The sequence below is a fragment of the Aethalodelphis obliquidens genome, unplaced genomic scaffold (genome assembly GCF_003676395.1).
Source record: "Aethalodelphis obliquidens isolate GAN/ISIS:26980383/991018 unplaced genomic scaffold, ASM367639v1 scaffold64, whole genome shotgun sequence".
Lineage (NCBI taxonomy): Eukaryota > Metazoa > Chordata > Mammalia > Artiodactyla > Delphinidae > Aethalodelphis > Aethalodelphis obliquidens.
In genome coordinates, this window is record NW_020838008.1 from 7134544 (window position 1) to 7155745 (window position 21202).

General features: G+C 37.5%; 1 long non-coding RNA gene across 1 annotated transcript in view; it reads left to right on the forward strand.

Moving 5' to 3' along the window:
• The window catches only part of LOC113610628 (uncharacterized), a 156871-nt gene extending 138503 nt beyond the window's left edge, over positions 1 to 18368 (forward strand). The window contains exon 3 of the long non-coding RNA XR_003429155.1: positions 18283 to 18368. This is a non-coding gene — a long non-coding RNA (uncharacterized LOC113610628). The remainder of the gene's footprint in view (positions 1 to 18282) is intronic.
• The last annotated feature ends 2834 nt before the right edge of the window (positions 18369 to 21202 follow it).

Genomic DNA, 21202 nt, shown 5'->3' on the forward strand with positions numbered 1-21202 from the left:
ACATTTAGACAGACATGTATTTGAATTCTGAGCCTGTAACTTATGAATTCTGTGATTTTGGACAAGTTATTTAAGCTGTTTCATTCTCAATATTCCTCACACGTAATGTGGAACCAATAATATGTATCTCGCAGAGTTCGGATTAGGATTAAATGAGGTATTATTTAAAGTGCTTACTATAATTCTTGCCATCTAGCAGATAGTCAATAAATGGTAGACTTGTTTTTGTGGTTATTGTCTCACATAAGAACAAGTAATTTTATACCTTTATTTTCTTCCCCGACTTTCGTTTTCTCATCTGCCCAGTGGTAATCATACTCTTTACCTCATTGATGGTTGCGAAGGTCAAATGGGATAATGTCTCTGAAGGTACTTTCTAAAATGTAAAGTGTTGTTACACAAAATAAAGTAACAGTTAAAACTCTTTGGTTTTTATTTTAAAGGGTGGAATACTGGCTAGAGACAACATACTCTTTTAAAATGTTACTGAACAGTAGTTCTATAAGTTACAAAACAATCTCTCTAAATTTCCTGCTTCGCTTCATTTTCATTTTCTAGTATTTGGTCACCAGGACTTTTTTGGTTTCCTTCACTTCTCAGTGTATGGGAGACCTAATCAGTACTGAAGCAGACTCCACCAATTAACTGGAGGAAGCACTTGTCTCTCTTTCTGACTGTGTACAAACCCCTAGGCTCTGTTTTATCAGTTTAAACAGGTTTGCTACATGACTGCATCTTCAAAAATGTCAATAAGTACATTTAGATTTTGGAAAAAAGGGAGGTTCAAGTGAAAGTTTATTTCTTCCTGTTAAACATTTTTGCCAAGACTACATGTATTACTTTTTTGTCATATTTCTAATGTTTCAGTCAAACTTGGTTTGGTCCTTTAAACCTTTTTCAACTTTATTCTTATTTCTAGTTTTGGTATTTATGTAATGACACTAAGTCTGGGCATTTCAACCTGACAAAATTCTGCCCTGAAAAACTACAGCGCTAGTTATTTTTGAGAGCTGTTTTTTTGTTGTTTTATTTTCCTCTTGGAATTCAATAGCACAGTTCAAAACTTTAAAGTTTTGAAAACATTGTATAGCAAAAAGCCAATAGTTGTTATACTTGCTTCTGAGCAAGAATATTATCGGAAACTTGATAGAAGCTTTACAATTATTATTTGTTAGAAATGCCCTTCCAGAAGGCTCAAGATACACCACCATAGTTTTTATTTTCCAGTTTTCATATGCTTCCCTTTGCCATATGTTTATAAGTGAGGCATAAAATCAACAAGATCTTGACTTTACTTCCTTGACTATTATTGAATACTCCTCTTTAGAATTACCAGGCTGTGTTCTTATGCCCTCACTGTTCAATACCAGGTCTTCCATTGGTCAAAATTTCACACCTTCCCAGAGTACTAAGTCCAAATATGTGGACCATGGAGACTACCAAGTGTGAATTCCAAGCTGTTCAGCAGAAAGTTCAAGAAATATATTTTAATTTTAGGGAGGCCATGGTTAAGAGCATGGACTTTCTGGTTAGATAAAAGTAGGTTCAATGAATACTACTCAGCCATAAAAAAGAAAAAAATAATGCCATTTGCAGCAACATGGATGGACCTAGAGATTATCATACTAAGTGAGTAAGTCAGAAAGACAAATACCATATGATATCACTTATATGTGGAATCTAAAATATGACTTAGATGAACCTATCTATGAAACAGAAACAGACTCATGGACATAGAGAACAGACTTGTGGTTGCCAAGGGGGAGAGGTTTTGGGGAGGGAAGGCGGGGAGGTTGAAGTTAGCAGATGTAAGCTATTATATATAGAATGGACAAATAATAAGGCCCTATTGTATAGCACAGAAAACTATATCCAGTATCCTATGATAAACCATAATGGAAAAGAATATTAAAAAAAGAATGCATATCTATGTATAGCTGAATCACTTTGCTGCACAGCAGAAATTTATACAACACTGTAAAACTTCAATTAAAAAAAGCTAGGTTCAAAATCTAGTGTTAGGTTTTAAAATCTGGGTGATCTTGTACAAATTGCTTAACTTCTCTGAGTTTCAGTTTCACTTTCTGTAAAATAAGAATAGTAGTGCCCATTTTATGAGGTAAATTTATTCTGAAATTAAATAAGACAATGTAGCACTATTACTATAATAATTGTTTGTTCATAACATATACAAATATCAAATCACCATGTTATATACCTGAAGCCAATATAATTTAAAAAACAAACAACAAATAAATAATGCAAAAAAAAAATGTTGACATGAAATGCCCCTACGTTCTTGAGTACTAAAATACACCATTCCCCACATGACATTTGAATCAGTTAGGGATGCTTTTAACTCCAGGTGAAAGGAATCCCAACTGTTCTGGCTTATACAAACGGGTTTATTTATTTATTTATTTCACAAAACAGTCCAGAGATGGACAGTTGTTGGCCTTGGTTTCAAAGCTTAATGATGTCAGAATGAGTATCTCTGAAAACCTCTTGTACTTTACTTCATAATTGCAAGAATGTTGCTGTAGCCCCAGCTATGACATAGGTGCAAAAATCCTTAGCAGAATATTACTAGGATGAATCATGTAATATATAAGAAGGAGAGAACATCATGAGTAAGTGATATTTTTCCCAGCAAGACTTTGATATGATGTATAATAATAATCAATGCAAGTAACCTTATTAAATGTTTTTTAAAACAGTGAAAAACTATGGGATCATCATAATAGGTGCAGGAAAAGCATTTGATAAAATTAAACATTCACCACCCAGGAAATAAAAGGGAACTTCCTTAACCAAATAAATGACATTCATGGAAATCTACAACTGGTATCAGACTTAATGGTAAAACATTTAGTGTTCTTCCCCTAATACTGAGAATGAGGCAAGGATGTTGATTCTTACAGTTCATTATACGTTGTAATGGAAGTCTTAGCCAGTGGAATGATGGAGGAAAAATAAAAAAGCATAATGATTGGAAAGAAGAAATAAACTGTCCCTCTTCACAGATGATATCATTCTTTATGTAGATAGTCCTAAGAAATTAACCAAAAAGCTGCTAGAATAAGTGAATTTACAAAGATCACAAGATACAGTCATATAAAACAATTAGTTGGATTTCTGTATACTGGTGATGAACAGTTAGAAAAACAGCACCATCTACAATAGCATCAAAACATAAAATACTCAGAGATAAATTTAACAAAACATATGAAATGAAAATATATATCCACACAAAGGCTAGGATATTCATAATAGTCCCAGACTAGAAACACCCCAAATGTTCATCCACAGATGAATAGGTAAACAAATTGTGATATATCCAAATGACGTAATGCTACTTGGCAATTAAAAAAAAATGGACTACTGATATACTCAACATCATGATAAATTTCACAGGCATTATGCTAAGTGAAAGAAGTCATATACAACAGAGCACATATTGTATGGATCCTTGTTTACACAAGGCAGACCAGTAACTGTTCTTTATTTTTTAATTTTAAAATTAATATTTATTAGAGTATAGTTGATCTACAATGTTGTGTTAGTTTCAGGTATACAGCAAAATGAATCAGTTATACATATACATATATCCACTCTTTTTAAGATTCTTTTCCCATATAGATCGTTACAGAGTATTGAGTAGAGTTTCCTGTGCTATACAGTGGGTTCTTATTAGTTATCTATTTTATATATAGTAGTGTGACTATGTCAATCCCAATCCCCCAAATGTATCCCTCCCCCCACCCCCCTTTCCCCCTTGGTAACCGTAAGTTTGTTTTCTCCATCTGTGACTCTATTTCTGTTTTGTAACCAAGTTCATTTGTTTTAGATGAGGGGTATGAAGAGTACTGACTATAACGTGGTATAAGAAAACTTTGGGGGGGGCGGTGCTAGAAATGTTCTATATTTTGACTGTGGTTATATTTTGTCAAAATTCACTCAAGAGTTGATTTTGGACACATTTTTTCTGTGTGCAAACCATAACGTCAATAAGATTGATTTATTAAAAAAAGAAATGTTAACCTTTCTAGTCACAGTTATTCTTAGAAAATGTTCTAGGTAGAAAGGGCAGGGACGGTGCTGCATCATTGACTAGAAATGATACCACTGTCCTCAAAAGGTGGGGAGTTAACACTGATGCTTGTATGCTAATCAGAGCCTGTTGAACCTCTTAAGGGGGGAAAAAACCACTGAGTAGCAAAATTCGAAAGTGAATGAAAATACGTCCAATTTACAATCAAATAAAAATGCTGTGGGCATAGAGCCAAAGAATATTCTTAGATTGGACTTTGTTTAGCAGTCTAAATTTAACCAGCTAGAATTCTTGAAGGACATTTTTTATTCAACATTTTGAAGTGTTTACTTTTCATTTGAAGAAACTATAATTCCTCTGAAAGAAGAAAGTACTTGTTTCTTTGTAATAAAGAATGGGATAGTTTATAGGTTTAGTATACAGTGAGCACAGATTGTAAGCGTTTGCTCCCCTGTACCCCCAACCTTGGGACAAATTTGAGGCAAAGATGGTGAAAAGGTAGAGAATATAAGTTGAGTAGCTCTACTTGTGGAAGTGACATTGTTAACCTGCACCTTGTGAATAGAGGTATATGTAGATCAAATGGACAGAACAAAGAAAGAGCTTTATGATATGTGATATAATATTATAATTGCTGATAATGAACAAATATATATGATGTGGGAAATTCCCCAACATTATAATATTCTACAGTACCTTCACATATTAATAATTAATAAGACCGAAAGGTTCTTTTATTATTTTTTCTATTTTTCAAAAATAAAGCTTTTTTCCAAATGAATGAAATATATATTTTAAAAGTATGAACTTCCTTATTTACTATCTCAACTCAATCTCTTGTGTGCATTGGTTCATAGATTGTCTATGACAATGAAAATGCTTTTCACAGTTGCAGTTGACATAACAAAGCAGAATATTGAAGTAGTTTTAACAAATTTGGGGAAGCATTTTAGTTCCTTTATCAAGAGATGCTGTTTCCTTTAGGGAATTGAAAATTATATCCAAGATACTAATTTCCTCATAAAGAGATTTGGAGGGATTATTTTTCCCATAGAGCCAATATTCCAATTAATTCATCCAAAGAAGGAGATTTCTCATGTTGAGCCAAACTCAAAGCACCAGAGTATGATGTCATGAATTTTAAAAAGGAAACCACCCTGCCAGATACTTGAGTTGCCAGTGCACACACTCAGTGATTCACAATTAGGCTGATTGACTACGTGATTTGTCAAATAGTCTTTCTGCTAGGTAAACATCTTCCAACGCTGAAACCTTATTGTTTTTCTTTTCTTAAAAAAATGTTTACGACAACATTGAATGAAATTCTCATTCTTTAATACATCCAGCCTTTTTGAAAAGGCTTCTAAATATTCTTTGCCTCGAAGGAGTGAAGAGAAATATAAGACAAAATAAAAGCTAGATAATACAGAAGACTCACCTGATTCATATACTTATAAACACTTGCACTAACATGGATCTGATATTTGGTTGTGTATAGTTCCCATCAACTCAGGCAAACTGATTACTGGTCTGAGTATGGCTCTGTGGTGTAGAAGCCTCCATATAGAGAACCATGAAGCAACAGGGCGTCACATGTCACTGGGTGAAATGGAGCAAGTATCTCTGCGTCTAAATCAGAGGGATAGAAATTAATTAAAAAATGAAGACAATGATATTCCCACTTGATACGTTGAATATTTTTCCACTTCGTTTTCCAGATAGAAGTGGAAATATGAAACTATCTGGCTCAAAATTTGATGTCTGGGGATACTAAGTGACACAGTGCCTGGGTGAAAATTCTGCTACATAACTCAAGTGATATTAAACACAAAGAAGTCAAATAATTTATTTCTAAAAAAGAATGAACAGTTCTAATAAGAAGTTTGTGAGCTATGGTTTCAAGAAGATTTCATGTGACAAGACAAAAGCAGAACCTATGTTTATTTACGAATACTCAGAAATGTAAGATTTTCCATACTAGAATGCACTGAAGTGAGAAATACATGTTGCTGTTGTAGATGGTTCTCAAAACATATTTCATGGAAAAATTGTAAAGCAACCAACCAACAGAGCTTCCAGCCTAAAGGGAGGTTTGCGTGGCTATATAGCCTGCCTAAATATACTGTGCTTATAGATGGTGTGTATTGACTTGTTTTGAAGTTAATTAATATACAGTAGGGGTAACAGAGGGCATCTCCCTTTTTTTTTTTTTTTTTGGTGGTACGCGGGCCTCTCACTGCTGTGGCCTCTCCCGTTGCGGAGCACAGGCTCCGGACGCGCAGGCCCAGCAGCCATGGCTCACGGGCCCAGCCGCTCCGCGGTATGTGGGATCCTCCCGGACCGGGGCACGAACCCGTGTCCCCTGCACTGGCAGGCGGACTCCCAACCACTGCGCCACCAGGGAAGCCCCAGAGGGCATCTCTTTAGTGATATATTTGAACGTTAAGGTAATATGCTGAATTTTTAAGAAATTGTGTGGGTGAAAGGAAATGTTATTAGGAACTGAGTATGTAAAATTATTGGTCTGGGTATGTTACGTCGTTGGTCTCATTTAACAGACTCAAAAAACAATGTATAGATATTTAATGATGGTTGCATTTACGGTATAAACTTGATCCACACTCTTTCATTAAGACAGGCTGTAACTGGAAGAAGTGATTTTTGAGCCAACTGCATGCTTTAAAGAATCATTTCATTTAAATCTGATGATAATTAAACTTGGAGATGTTTAATTTGGAACACAAGTATAAGGCTACAGTGCTCATAAAAACTTTTTTAGAAATTTTTGAACTCATTTGGACCTTTGGGTGTTCAATGTAATGGACAAATGGTAGCCCAAACACCAAGAACACTAATAGAATTCTAAGAATTTATCAACCAGAACTGTATCCATGACTGCACAATTTAGTGAGTGAAATAATTAACCAATATATTCCTGGTTTCCTCTATCTAGGGGGCATTATTTAATAGTATTAAACAGAAAATATATTTGACTGAAATGACTTGCATAAAGGTTGGGAGAGGGGTACTTTTTATATCAGACTTAACCAAGAAAGTGATTTCTCCTAACAAAATCCAGGTGGTATAAAATCTCTCTCATAAGAGTGAAATACTTCATAGAACATTCAGAACAGAAAAAGAATGGAAAGTTAGAGAAACACACAGGTAGAGAGATACCCTGCAATAAAGTCTGGAATTTTACAACGTTTATTAGAAGCATAGGGGACTTCCTAAATTATTTACAATTAAGAATAGTTTCAGTTACAGAAAGTGCTATCGAGGATTTGCTTCCTGGTATTTAAATGTGAATTAGTTTCATATGGAGAGAATGAGCATTCTCTCAGTGTTAATGGAATTTACCTGAGAAAGTATGCATGTACACACACACACACACAATATTAACTAACTTGGTTGTGGTAACACAGCCTCTAAATTTTGGTGGCTTAAACAGTAAATATTTTTTTGTTGACAGGTCTGCAGATTGGCTGCGATCCTGTTTGGTCATGAGCATCTCTATTCTATATGTCTTCTCATTCTTGAACCTAGGGTGACAGAGTAGTTTCTGTCTGGACTGTATTGTTATTGTTCTCACAGCCTAGGGCAGGAATGCAAGAGACCACACACACACACGCAAAAAAAAAAAAACAAGCTCATATGAAGTTTCTGATTGGATATGACATGCATAACGTCTGTCCATTTTCCAACCCAAAGAAAGTTGCAGGAAGGACCAGGCCTAAAAAATGAGGTAGAGGGCTTCCCTGGTGGTGCAGTGGTTAAGAATCCACCTGCCAATGCAAGGGACACGGGTTCGATCCCTGGTCCGGGAAGATCCCACATGCCGTGGAGCAACTAAGCCTGTGCACCACAACTACTGAGCCTGCTCTCTAGAGCCCGCGAGCCACAACTACTGAGCCCGCATGCCACAACTACTGAAGCCCGCATGTCTAGAGCCCATGTTCTGCAACAAGAGAAGCCACCGTAATGAGGAGGCCGCTCACTGCAACGAAGAGCAGCGCCCGCTTGCTGCAACTAGAGAAAGCCCGCGCATAGCCACGAAGACCCAATGCAGCCAAAATAAATAAATAAATAAAAACTTTAAAATTTACAATGATTAAAAAAAAAATGAGGTAGAAAAGTATCCTCCACCTACTTTGGAACATAGCAACACGTGGCAAACAACATGCATATCTCATCCTTAAGGATTAATCAGAGAGTTGGAGAATTTTAACACAATCTACCATAGATACACATGTTATATGTACGTTAACTCTCCAGTAAAGTATATACTTCCCATTACAACATATGATTTTAGTTATTCAAAATAATTTTTTTTTTGTATAATTCCTCAATTAAAAAACCTGTCATATATTTAGTTATCTGCACGAGGACTTTGGTGAATACAATAAATTTTTTTGCTCAGACTGGGTAGGTTGGACCCCTCTGAGAAAATTGCCTTAAGAAATTCTGGGTATGACAGACCACTCAGAGATTTTTTTTTAAAGGGGAAGTAAAAATGTGTTTACTGAACTATGATACCAAGTTGAAATTTCAGGATCCTGCTGAAAATTTGTTTTAATATAAACAACATATTATAGAATTCATCCATCTAAATTCTAGACATTTTCCACAAATAAATTTCCATAGGCCTGATAATATTTTACTAACCTTTTTAACCTAGAGAATAAGCAGAATGTGAAAGCCCACTGGAAAATTTGGATGTCAAAGACATTATTAAGGCAATAGATATATACTGAAAAGGAAAAAAACAAATAGTAAAACATGAGTTCAATTTTTTTACCCTATTGTTGAAACCACCAACCAGCAACTCCAAGGGCAATCTCTTTAAGGATTTCTGTACTGAGAAGGACAATTGTATTCCTATGAAATTTCTGTTTACCCAGGTCAGGCGTGTGCCCTTTGGTGGAGATATCAGTCCTTTCATGGCTGGGTGGTATGAATCTCCTTTGCACTCTCTGACCCTTCCTGATGCTTTCACGGTACCGTGGAAGAATGCTGGAGCAGTGTTCATGGAGCTGACCAGAATCGGTGGAAGGAGCAGAGGAAGCACATGGGGGATTACCAGCTTTATAGAGAATCCAGTTGATGTGTGAAATACGCTGTGATAGAGAACATAAAGTGCTGAGATTCACAAATTATATATTGGTTGTAAAGTGTGAAGACAAATAGTGCATATTTGCCTGAAAAGCTGTTTATACATCTTCCATCTGGGTTGCATTTGAAAAATGTTACATCAAAAATATATGTTTAAGAATGTAAGCCAATCAAAGCATACATGTATGAGGTGTATGCGGTGACTGTTTTTCCTGCAGATTTGGGCTTTCATCTGGTATCTTTTCCCCACATCCTGAATAAATTCTCTTATCGCTTTTTGTCCTGTAGGTCTGCTAGAGATGTATTATCTCCATTTTTATCTCTCTGAAAAAATATTCTTTATTTTTTGCCTTCACTTTGAAAGATACTTTTGCCAAAAAACATTTGGTCAGTTTTTTTCTTTCTGCGCTGTAAGTTTGTTCTTTCATTGTCTTTTGGCTTCAATTGCTGTGATGAGAAGTCAGCCAACTATCATTCTTATTGTTGCCATTCTACATAGTATGACTTATTTCCATTTTAGCTTTAAGTTTTCCTCCTTATTTTGATTTTAGCATTTTGGCTATGATGTGACTATGTGTGATTTTAGTTTTAGCCTCTTTATCTTCCTTGGGGTTCATGACATTTTCGGTCTGTGGTTTTGATTTTTTTTTTTTTTGGTAATTTTGGAACTTAGCCATTATCTCTTCAAATATTTCTTCTGCTTTATTCTCTTTCTCTTCTTCTTTGGGGACTATAATAACTAGACCTATGTTTAGACCATTAGATATTGTCTTCCTGCTCTCAGATGTGGTGTTTATTTTCCCACTCTGTCACTTTGTTTTTAGTTTGTATAATTTTTGTTGAAATGAATTAATGAATTAGTGTTTACTGACCCTTCCTAGTCTTCTCTGAAGTCTATTGAGTGCATTTTTTTCATTCGTGTCATATTTTTCATTTCTAACATTTCCACATGGTTTTATTCTTGGTGCCTCAGTTTTCCTCCTTTGTAAGATTAGGTTGAATTAGATGATTATTTTTAACTTTCTCAACTCGTAGTACACTATGATTTAAACTCAACTTTTCATCCAGGCATTTTGGAAGGAGACACAGTGGGCACAGGCCTAAGTAATTAGCCCCTTCCCTGAAAAGGTGAGTGTACATTTTTCCTGGTTGCCAATCAAAGATTGGATAGTGAAGAGAGCTTCTTTGGATAAACTGATGGAGGGACAGCCTCAGAATTTAAACTACTTACTTTGCCATTTCCTTTTTTTTTTTTTTTTTTTTTGCTGTACGCGGGCCTCTCACTGTTGTGGCCTCTCCCGTTGCGGAGCACAGGCTCCGGATGCGCAGGCTCAGCGGCCATGGCTCACGGGCCCAGCCGCTACACGGCATGTGGGATCTTCCCGGACCGGGGCACGAACTCGTGTCCCCTGCATCGGCAGGCGGACTCTCAACCGCTGCGCCACCAGGGAAGCCCGCCATTTACCTTTTGAATGCAAATATTAGGTAAAATTAGTTAGCCTAGGGAAGGAGGACGTGAAGAATAGTTTAAAGCACAGGAGCAGATTGACAAACTTACTCATGGATACTCTGTGAAATGGATAATTAACCCTTAGACTTTGGGAAGCAGTTTATAAACGGGCAGCTGCCTACATTCCAAAGACTGGAGAGAGAAAACCATATGTGAGCTTTAAAAACTCTTGTTGCTTAACAGAGTGAGTACATATAGACAAAACCACGAATGAATTGTGCATCCGAAATAGAGTAAAAATCATGGAAAGAACCTAAAAAGCTATAGTTGTTTTGCTTTCATCTACCCCTTGGCTGAATTGACTGGTAGGCACAGCCGAATCTCTATAGTTGCTGAATAGTTTTTATGGTAAACAGCCTCTAAGATGGCCCCAGTGGTCCACTTCCTGGCATTCACACTTTTGTGTAACCTGTCTTGAGTGTGGGCTAGACTGAATGACTTGCTTCTAACAAAGGAATGCAGCCAAAGTGCATTCAGAAGGGATGTCCCTTCTGAAATTAGATTATAAGAAAGGTTGTGGTTTTCCCTTGGGTATTCTTTCTTGCTTTCTCTTGGGTACCTCAATCTGGGAGAAGCTAATTGCCATGTAGTGACGCAGCCCTGTAGGGAGGCCCATGCAAATGAACGTGGAAACAAGTCTTCTGAGGCCTGCAGATAGCCACATGAGTGAGGGTGGAAGTGGATCTTCTGCCAACGTCCACGCGAGTGAGCTTGGAAATAGACCCTGCCCTAGTTGAGCCTTGAGATGACCCCCGTTAATACCTTGACTGCAGTCTCCTTGAGGGTCCCAGAGCCAGAGCCATCCAATTAGGCCACTCCCAGATTCCTGATCCCTAGAAAGTGGGAGATAATACATGTTTGTTGTTTCCAGCTGCTAGATTTTAGAATACTTTGTTACATAGCAATAGATAGTGAATAGTTTTTAATATTTCTCTGTATTACTTGTCTTTTTATAGTTTACCCATGCTGGCATCAAGTAATTTGCACAATGGCTCTGTGTTATTGTCACACTTTATGATTAAAGAACTGAGGTTTGGAATCTTGTTTAAGATTTTATAGCTAAAATAAATTGAATCAGTATGTGAATTTATACCTTCTGACTAGATATAATGCTTCTTTTCATCTATGACCCGGTTCTTCACTCCTCTCTTCACTAAATTCTGACCAAAAAAGGACAGCCCTGAATCTAATTGATGACTTTCCTGAATATACTAATGGGTTGTGATTTTCTATCCTCAGCGTCCAGTGGTTATTATGTTATGAGATCAAATAGTGGGACATATATCATACTAAGCAGTTAAATTCTGGGTTTAGGGGTTACTGTCATGCATGATAGTGAAATATAGAGTAGAATCCCTAAGTTCCTTGGGAAATACGTGAGCCCCTTGATTTTGTTAAATTAGTATTTTCTTCTCCATTTCAACAAGTTATGTGGCCCCATTTAAAGGACTGTAGTTTGCCTTATCAATATTAAAATAGTGTCTGCATGAAGGTGATACTTTGTGCTGCCTCCATGGGTTCCTCAGCCATTGACTTCCATCATAACGTCCCCAGTGCTTTTTATCTCTTCATTCTAATTGCTATACTTTTGGATGCTGGCCCTGATTGGGACAGGCAGTTGAAATGGCGTGCACTGGGTGATTGACGCAGCCTGTATAAATACCTATTCTCTTAAGCCCACACCAAGTCACAGGCTGTCAGAGCTGGTCTACTGCTAAGGTCTTTTCAAAGTCATAATTAAATCATGATGCCCACTAGTCAATTATAAGTTCATAAATTAGGCTCTATGAAGAAACTCTACAGAGAAGAGTTGAACACTCTTTACTTCTTCCTCTACTTTTGAATAGACTTGGTATTTGAGTCCATGGTTTCTGGGTAAAATTGTTATTTGAATTCATCATATTTGAGTAGCTGTAAAATCTGCTAGAGTGTCAAGTACTCTGCTCTGTCCCCAGTAAAGATTGTTGATGGATGGACAGGTGTTTTATATAAAGAGGAGGACGCTTATGTGGCTTAGAAGAGAGTTTTCCTGGGTATGGGGAGGAGCAAGGATCAGGCGTGACAGATAAATGTGTGAACAATCCTGAAATGATTCTCAGCATTAATCATGATTATTAGATTCCAGGAAGTCAGTGGTAAAAGGAAAGAGAATTTTTTTTTTTTTTTTTTTTGCGGTACGCGGGCCTCTCATTGTTGTGGCCTCTCCCTTTGCGGAGCACAGGCTCCGGACGCGCAGGCTCAGCGGCCATGGCTCACGGGCCCAGCCGCTCGGCGGCATGTGGGATCTTCCCGGACCGGGGCACGAACCCGTGTCCCCTGCATCGGCAGGCGGACTCTCAACCACTGCGCCACCAGGGAAGCCCCAAAAGAGCATATTTCTAAATGCAAAGCAGTCATACACAAGTTAAATTAATTTTTAGATGACTTAATTTTCAGGATCCTTACTCAAAGAGAAATTTCTAGAAAGTCTCGTTACAATTGTATTTTCCTCCTCCCTGTTACTTCTTACAGTCTTTCTCCCTTTGTTTTATGGTCTAGCATTAACTAACGAGTCTCAATTTCCTTTTTTTGTGACATTGGTAGTCTCACTACTTTAAGGTTATGATAATTAAAAGAGTTACCTGAGTAATACACCTGCCACAGAACCACAGAAAGAGCTTAATAAGTGAGAGTTACAAACACCAGTCCTTTTTCAGAACCTCTATTCTAGCTATGGTTCTTGACATACATCTGTAAAAAACTGTGGTAGAATTCATGTGCTGCTGTTCAGATGAGATCCCTGCCTGCCCCTCCCTTGAGGATGTTGAGGGTGCTTCTCACATGGAAGAAGTAGATTAGGAGTTTCTACTTGCACACTTTGTTTCCTCTATATAGTGTCCTCATGTCTCCCCCAGCAGCACACCTGTGTGGTCCTGGCCCACCTGGTTCCCTCTGCTGATGTCTAGTGGCTTTATTTCTCCATCTTTCTGTCTGAGGCAGGATACAAGGGCCTCAAGTCCTATTGCTTCCCACATCTGATATAGGGTTTAGGTATTGTGTACTGTGGTGTATTTTTGTTTATTTTGTTCTGAAATTAAAGTACAAAAAAATGCGGTTTTAAACAAAAAAATTAAAAATGTAACTACCGTACGATCCAACAATCTCATGTCTGGGTATTTATCCAAAAGAACTGAAATCAGGATTTTGAAGAGATGTTAAGACTACCATGTTTGTTGCAGCATTATTCATAAGAGCCAAGATGTGAAAGCAACCTAAATGTCCATCCACAGATTAATGGATAAAGAAAATGTGGTATATACACACAATGGAATATTATTTAGTCTTAAAAAAAGAAACGGAGATCTTACCATATGTGACAACCTGGATGAACCTGGAGGACCTTATGCTAAGTGAAATAAGTCAGTCACAGAAGGACAAATACAGCATGATTCCATTTATATGAAGGATCTAAAATAGCTAAACTCATGGAAACAGAGAGTAGAATGGCAGTTGCCAGGGGGAGTGGGAAATGGGTGATTGTTGTTCAACTCGTGTAAATTTCTGGTTATATCGATGAATAAGTTCTAGAGATCTGCTGGACAACTTTGTGGTGTCATAGTTAACAGTATTGTATTGAGCACTTAGAAATTTGTTGAGGGTAGATCTCATGTTGTATTCTTACCACACACACACACAAAAACTATTATAGTAACATAGTAATAATCATTTTAATATATATCTTCAAAATTGACCTTCCCAGTAACCCCCAAGTATATGATAACTCTAAAATAAAAATAATGATTATATTCAAGATATATACATCATGTATATTAAAAATCTAAGAGTAACTCCTAGAAGCAAATTTCAGAGTTAAGAGAATCTTGATTAGATCAGAATTGTTCTGTAGTTTGGTGAAATTTTTTATTCACATCCATATCTGAAATTAAGACTTGGATTTTTTTCAGTAAGTGCTTTTCAGATTGATCATCACAATAGAATGTCTATCGAGGATGGGTAAGTTAATGCAAGTAATATTTATGAAGTGCTCACTCAACTAAGCACTCACTTCAGATGACTGCTGAAGATTTTCACAAAAGGTCCTATTTACTTTGTACTCACTCTATGCCCCAAATTTACCCATTTTTAAATAATCACAAAATCTTGCAAGAAGGATTTAATTATCACCATTTAACAGTTGAGGAACCGAAGAAGAGTTTTAGTAACTTGCCTAAGGTCACATATCTTGCGAACAAAAAAGGTAGAATGTTAACTTGGGTGAGTTTTACCACAAAACCCACACACTTCCCACTACATTTTGCTGACCTCCTAGAGCTCATTTCCTAGTACTGAAAGACTTTCTGTCTTTGGCGGGTAGGGTTCGTGAGCCTGAGACAAGGGTTTGGGTGCCCATGATTTATGGAAGGCGTGCCCTAAGGAAAAAGAGAATGAGGGATGCAGGGGAGGAAAGGGGAGGGAGCTAAGGAATGAGGCCATCTAAGCTGGAGTCTGGCTTCAGCTTGATTCCACCTGGAGCTCAGTAGCAGGAATTGCACCACAGTGTTGACTGTGCCTGAAAGTCACCCTTACGGGGACTCCCTGTATGAGTTAGTCACAAGGGGATGTGGAACTGGGAAAGACCAACGATTCTAGCATGCTGGGGGCTGAGAGATTTTCTGGGAGGCAGAGCTTTCAGTGGTACAACTGGGACAGTCCCAGAAAACCAGGATGGTTATCCCTTGCATGTGGTGGCCCAATTAAGGCTAAGAGAAATTCTCCAGAGAAAGGGCAAGCTGTGAGCCGTTAGCAGCCAACACTCACAGCAGTTGGGGGATGAGTTTGCAGCCTGAGAAAAGGGATCTGGCTTGGGCAGGATCAACAACCCCTACAGTTGCCTTGCTTAACTCGCTGTGATAAGTCAGTGGAGCAAAGAGACTGAAGAAAGCAGTATGGCATGAGTGCATGTACTCTTCAGAGTGGACTAATGAGCTTTGGAATAACTGCCCTTTAAGAGTCTAAGAATTTATTCAGACAGATTTCAGACACTGAAGCACCCAGCAGCGAACCATTCAGCTATGGAATGGGTTCTGTAATGAAAAGAGCCCTTTTCCCTCAACAAAACCATGGTGTTGTAGGATGAAATAGACCCGGTCAAACTGACAGCATCCTTTCTGCTTCTTCCTTCAGCAACTCTCCCACTCATTCCTTGAGGTATGTCACGCAACAGTGAGGAAGGTAGTTGGGAGCTGGAAGGTGAAATCAGGAATAATAAGTCCCGATGGCCAACAGATGATGATGTAAATGAAATCAGTTGTTTTCTCTGATATGAATCATCAACATCCCTGTTTACGGTTTTTATTTGGGATTGGATTTACAAAATAACCTTGCTGGGCAGAGAGAGTCTAATGTAGGGTTGGATGTGATACATATTAAATAATACTCAATATCATCATAATAAACTTGTTATTAGGGTCTTTTAATACAAGATGAGAAGGCCAAAGCACTGTATGTTGAAATGATGCAGGCAATGATTTCTAATTGTTTTGCACTGGAACAAAACTATTGTCTCCATGAATCATAATCCAAAATGTGTAAGCATCTGCCTGAGCAACTAAGTGATTTTTTTTCTCCAAAAATCTCAAAGAAAATGATATTTGATTGAAAATTATTCTCTAGGCTACTATAGTTACTGTACTGGATAATAAAAGGTTTAAATCACAGATTAAAATACATGAGTGGGGAAAACAGCATCATTCATAGGAGGGATGCCTTCAAAGTTCAGTCACAGGGATGTCCTGCCCTCTAGTTAATGAGTTTGTTTCCAAAGAATAATCCTCAGGAAAGAATTTCAGGGTACGATCCTCCCCAAATCTCCTGTCCTTCCCAGAGTTCCCCTTGTGGACTTGCTGCTCTCAGTTTCTTGAAGGTACCTGTGTAGAGGTGATTAGCTAGTAGATGGAGAGCCTGTTGTCAAGGGGTCTGTACTTTTCCTCACATGAGCTCTGAGCTTGTTTTGAGAGACCTATCTCTTCAAGTGTGTTCTGCAGTCATGCAGCAGAGCAAAATGTGAGTTAAGTATCACTTTGCTGACTGTCTCAGGAATCTTTTCTGTTCTGTTCACATATGGAACAGAAGAAACCGGTTAGAAATATGTTAGAAAGCGGCATTCCCTAGAGTGTGTTCTGTAGGTGACCCACCCCCCAAGCTCCCTGGTCAAAATATTTGAGTAGCACTATTTGATCTTTTAAAGACATCACAATGCACAGAAGCATGTTGAATCCTTTATCTAATCTAGTGTCATCCTAATATATTTAACAACAAAGTCCTTTTTACCTTGAGACTCTCATTCACCCTTGATAGGACACATGAATTTCCTAGAAAAATGTTTTCAGAAATGGGGAAATGGGGAGCAACAGCAAAGAGTCTTTGTCAAAAGGACAAACAGGTAGGATCACCTTTTGGATACCCTGTGATTTTCCCCAAATCACTTGTCTATCCCCTCTGATCCCTATTGCCCCTTGCCCTTGTAGCAGCTCCATCCTTTTGAATAAAGAAATAATGTAGGAAAAATTATGGCCTTTTCAGAAATACACTGTGATCCTGTTTGGAGATCCAAATAAGAGGACATCTATGTTTCCTATATCTGAGACCCTATCTGTACATCTTCCTTTGCTTTTCACAAGTGAAAAATCTTAGGTACCAACAAGGATAGAGGAAAAGAAAGAAAAATCAGATTTAGCATATTTTCTTTCCTATGGTACCTAAGCATTTAAACAATATACATGCATATATATATATATATATATATATATATATATATATAAAGCCAAACAACGCTAGCAGAGATGAAGTAGTATATTTAAACATTTGAACATCAAAATCTATTAAATGAAGGCTGCAATGGAGACATACCCAAAACATTCAATAAAGCTTTTCAACCTGAATATAGGGTTACCATGACAACGAAACTCAAAAATCCCTCTTCTTCATATAAAGTTGCTGACAAAATGCCCATGGTGGAAGCAGCATGGAGTCCTCGAATTTATAACTACTGAACGGAGGTACAAAGGATCTCCAAAACATTTGATAAAGCTTCAGGGTGAACATTTTAATATCCTCCTTAAAAAAAAAATATTCAAAAGACCCAAGCCATTTCCACACTACCTCATTTTTCTTTCATCTGAACCATTTTGAGGATTTCATGCTCTTTTAAAATCATTTTCTGTGAAAGAAAACAGTGTCGATTACAGTGGCCTAATGAGGAATATTAATAGCATTGATCTTAAGTAGGTTTGGAGAATACCAAGCATGGCATAGAAGGAGTTTCTGCACAAACCAAGCAGCAATTGGCAGATTGATGCTGACTCAGCACAGCCAACGTAACCTTCTGTGTCCTGCATGTTCCCGGGGAAGCCTTCAGATATGCAAAAGACACACTCTGCTAGAGGCAATAGAAGAAGACACTTGGTTTTCTTATTTTCAACCCTCAAAGAGTTTCTTACAAGGACAATATGTATGCAGACATGCAGGCATGTATGTGTGCATTTTCATCTCATGTACTTAACCTACTTGTTTGTATAAATTTCATGTATGCATCTGTGTGCATTCTTTGTGACTATATTCTATTCCGCAGGTCAACACAAAGGAATGGTTGTACACGGGAATGGTGGACTTATTGGTACTTCAAATTTCCTCTCAATGATGGGTGCTGTGAAGGAAATTAAGGTAATGCATTTGCCAATATCTAATAATATATAGTTTCCCCCATTTTTTCCTCTACATGAGAAAAGGTAAAATGTAGAGAGAAAAAATTTCATCTTAATGTTCTCACCAGGAAAGCTTTAGAGTCAGGTAACTGGTGTCTAGATGGTCTGAATGATACACATCAAGGAGAAATGTGTGAACTTAGATATCATTTCTCATTTCCTGGAAGTATTTATGACTAAATAGTGTGAGAAGTGTTTTTAAAGTTAATCTGTAGTGCTGTTGGATTGATTTTGTTTATATGTTAGTCTGATTGCTTATGGTTTCCTCAGCTCAAGCCTGTTCTGCAGTGAGTTCATCAAATTGAGGGAAATGGTGCTTCTTTTCAGCCTGCTTTTATTTGGAGTAAGGGAGCAATCCTATAATCTCTTCTTAGAGTTGGTACCAAATTGCATGCCAGGAATGGCAAGCAACGATCCTTTCCTCCAGGTGCCTTGATCTACAAGGTAGGTCAGGCAGAGTTTTCTAAAAAGGCACATGTAAAAACTCCTTAATATCCCTTAGGCAATGTACTTTTGGAGTTAAGTGCCCATTTTTTTTTGCACGCCATGCTAGTATAGTATTCTGATTTTGCTTATATGAATCCTCTGAGCAGTAGTTTGCCAAGTGTGGGCTGGATTGCCATCATCATCATCACCACCTGGGAACTTGTTAGAAATGTAAATTCTCAGGCCTGACACCAGACCTACTGTACCAGACACGCAGGGGATGGGGCTCAGAATCTGGGATTCAGTAAGCCCTGCTGATTGTTTTGATACATACTGAAGTTCGAGAACCATTGTTCTACAGGAGGGATTTTGAGAGGATGACAATGTTGAGGAAATGGATAAGGATAATGAGAATTAGGAGAAGGGGAGGAAGAAAAGAAGGAGAGAAATTTAAATCTTGAAAATTAAAAGAGATGTGAGGAGCATCTGATGGCAACCTTTTATTTCCTTTGTGATCCATGAAGAGATTAAGTGGCTTGCCCAAGGTCAGAAGCACAGCAAGAAAAAGAAATAACATTTGCTGACTCCTGACTCCAAGATGAGTAAAAGTTGAATATTAAATAAGAAATACAGAAAGGACTTTTCCTATCTGTGATGCACATGTCTTCTTTGACAACTCGGTCCTTTCACGTAGTGTGGGTTCAGCTTCCAATCAACATCCAGTGACTCACTGAGATTTTACTCCAAAGGAGCCATTTTCAACCTGCAGCTGTGAGTGATGATGATGCTTTCCTATTTCTGGAGAACTCAAAAGCGATCACTGTGGGAGAAACATACACATCTTTAGGTCCGTACTACAAAGGCTGATGTCTCACCATCACAAAGAACATCAAAATTATGTGAGTACCGCCTACAAAACGGATGCTACATATATAAAAATAGGATTAGACCTTTTGGAACGCAGACCTGCAGCAGTGCTTCTCAACATTGGAGGCACATTAGTATCACCGGAGGAGTTTTAAAAATCCTGAGACCCAGCCCAGGCTAATTAAAGTGGAACCTCTGGCAGTGGGACTCATGCATGTGTGTTTTTAAAAACTCTCCAAATGATTTTAAGGTGCAGCCACGTTGGAGAGCAAGAGACCTATGCCCTTGAGACCCTAAAGTGGGGTCCTTGAATTGGCAACATCGCCAAAAACCTGGGTTTTTTTTTTAGAAATTCAGAGTCTCAGGTCCCACTCCAGACTAGTAAATCAGATTCTGCCTTTTAACAGGATCACAAGTTGATTGATAAGCACATTAAACTTTGAGAAGTACCATCTTCTCCAAAGAAAATGAACTCTCTACTGATACAGATAATTGTTTAATAAACTGAAATTAAGAGTGGAAAATCAAAATTATCTGGAATCTCACCATTGTTATTTTTTACATCTCTCTCTAAATATACCATTTATATTATACTTTCATACTCTGTATTTTATATGCATTATTCATACACTTTATACCGTTCATATCTTACATTTTAGCTGTTGCTGCATATGGAACATTACTTTGGGAGAATTTTTCCACAACAAATTGAAAAACTATTTGTGGAAAGTCCTATAACGTGTTTATTATTTACACGTAATAAAATTCAATCAGGACTTGAAATTCACTTTTGAATCACCAATATTAATTAAAAAAAGTCCCCCTCATGTCTGATCGTAGGGGTTCATACTACTGGTCTAAACCTCTTGCCTAAGTGGACAAAAAGTGAGGAAAAATCTTTTATGATGAATCAAGACAAAGTAACCTCAACCTACAAGTAACAGTCATGGAGAAATAATTTCCCTTTCTTATATTTTGTTATTCCCAGGTATCTTCATGTTTCCAAAAATTCTTAAAACAAATCCATGCATTAAATTTGCTTTAAAAATCACTCTTACACTTGTATGGAATGAAAGTGAAGGGGGGTTAATATTAACGGTTGTGGTAAAAAGAGAGTTTTATAAAACGAAGCTATTTTTATGGGCTGTTGAATTTTATGGGCTTATAATATGCATCCAGCGAATTATGAAATGAAAGAAAATTGTTCGAATAACACTTTAGACTAACTCTCACTGCTTCGCTGTGCTAAGTAGAATGTGGACCCCTGGGCAGTGTGATATAGTGTTAGTGCTGATTAACAGAAAAGGGGTCAGACCGTGGTAGGACTGGGGGATTTGTAAGGACCGCTAAATCCTGGTTTCCTAAGGACAGTCCAGGCTGTTGCTTGTTGTCATGGAATAATCTTAACAGTGCTCTCTTTCACCTTTAAAAATGTCCTGATTTACATATATTAACACATATATATAGAATCTAGAAAAATGGTACTGATGAACC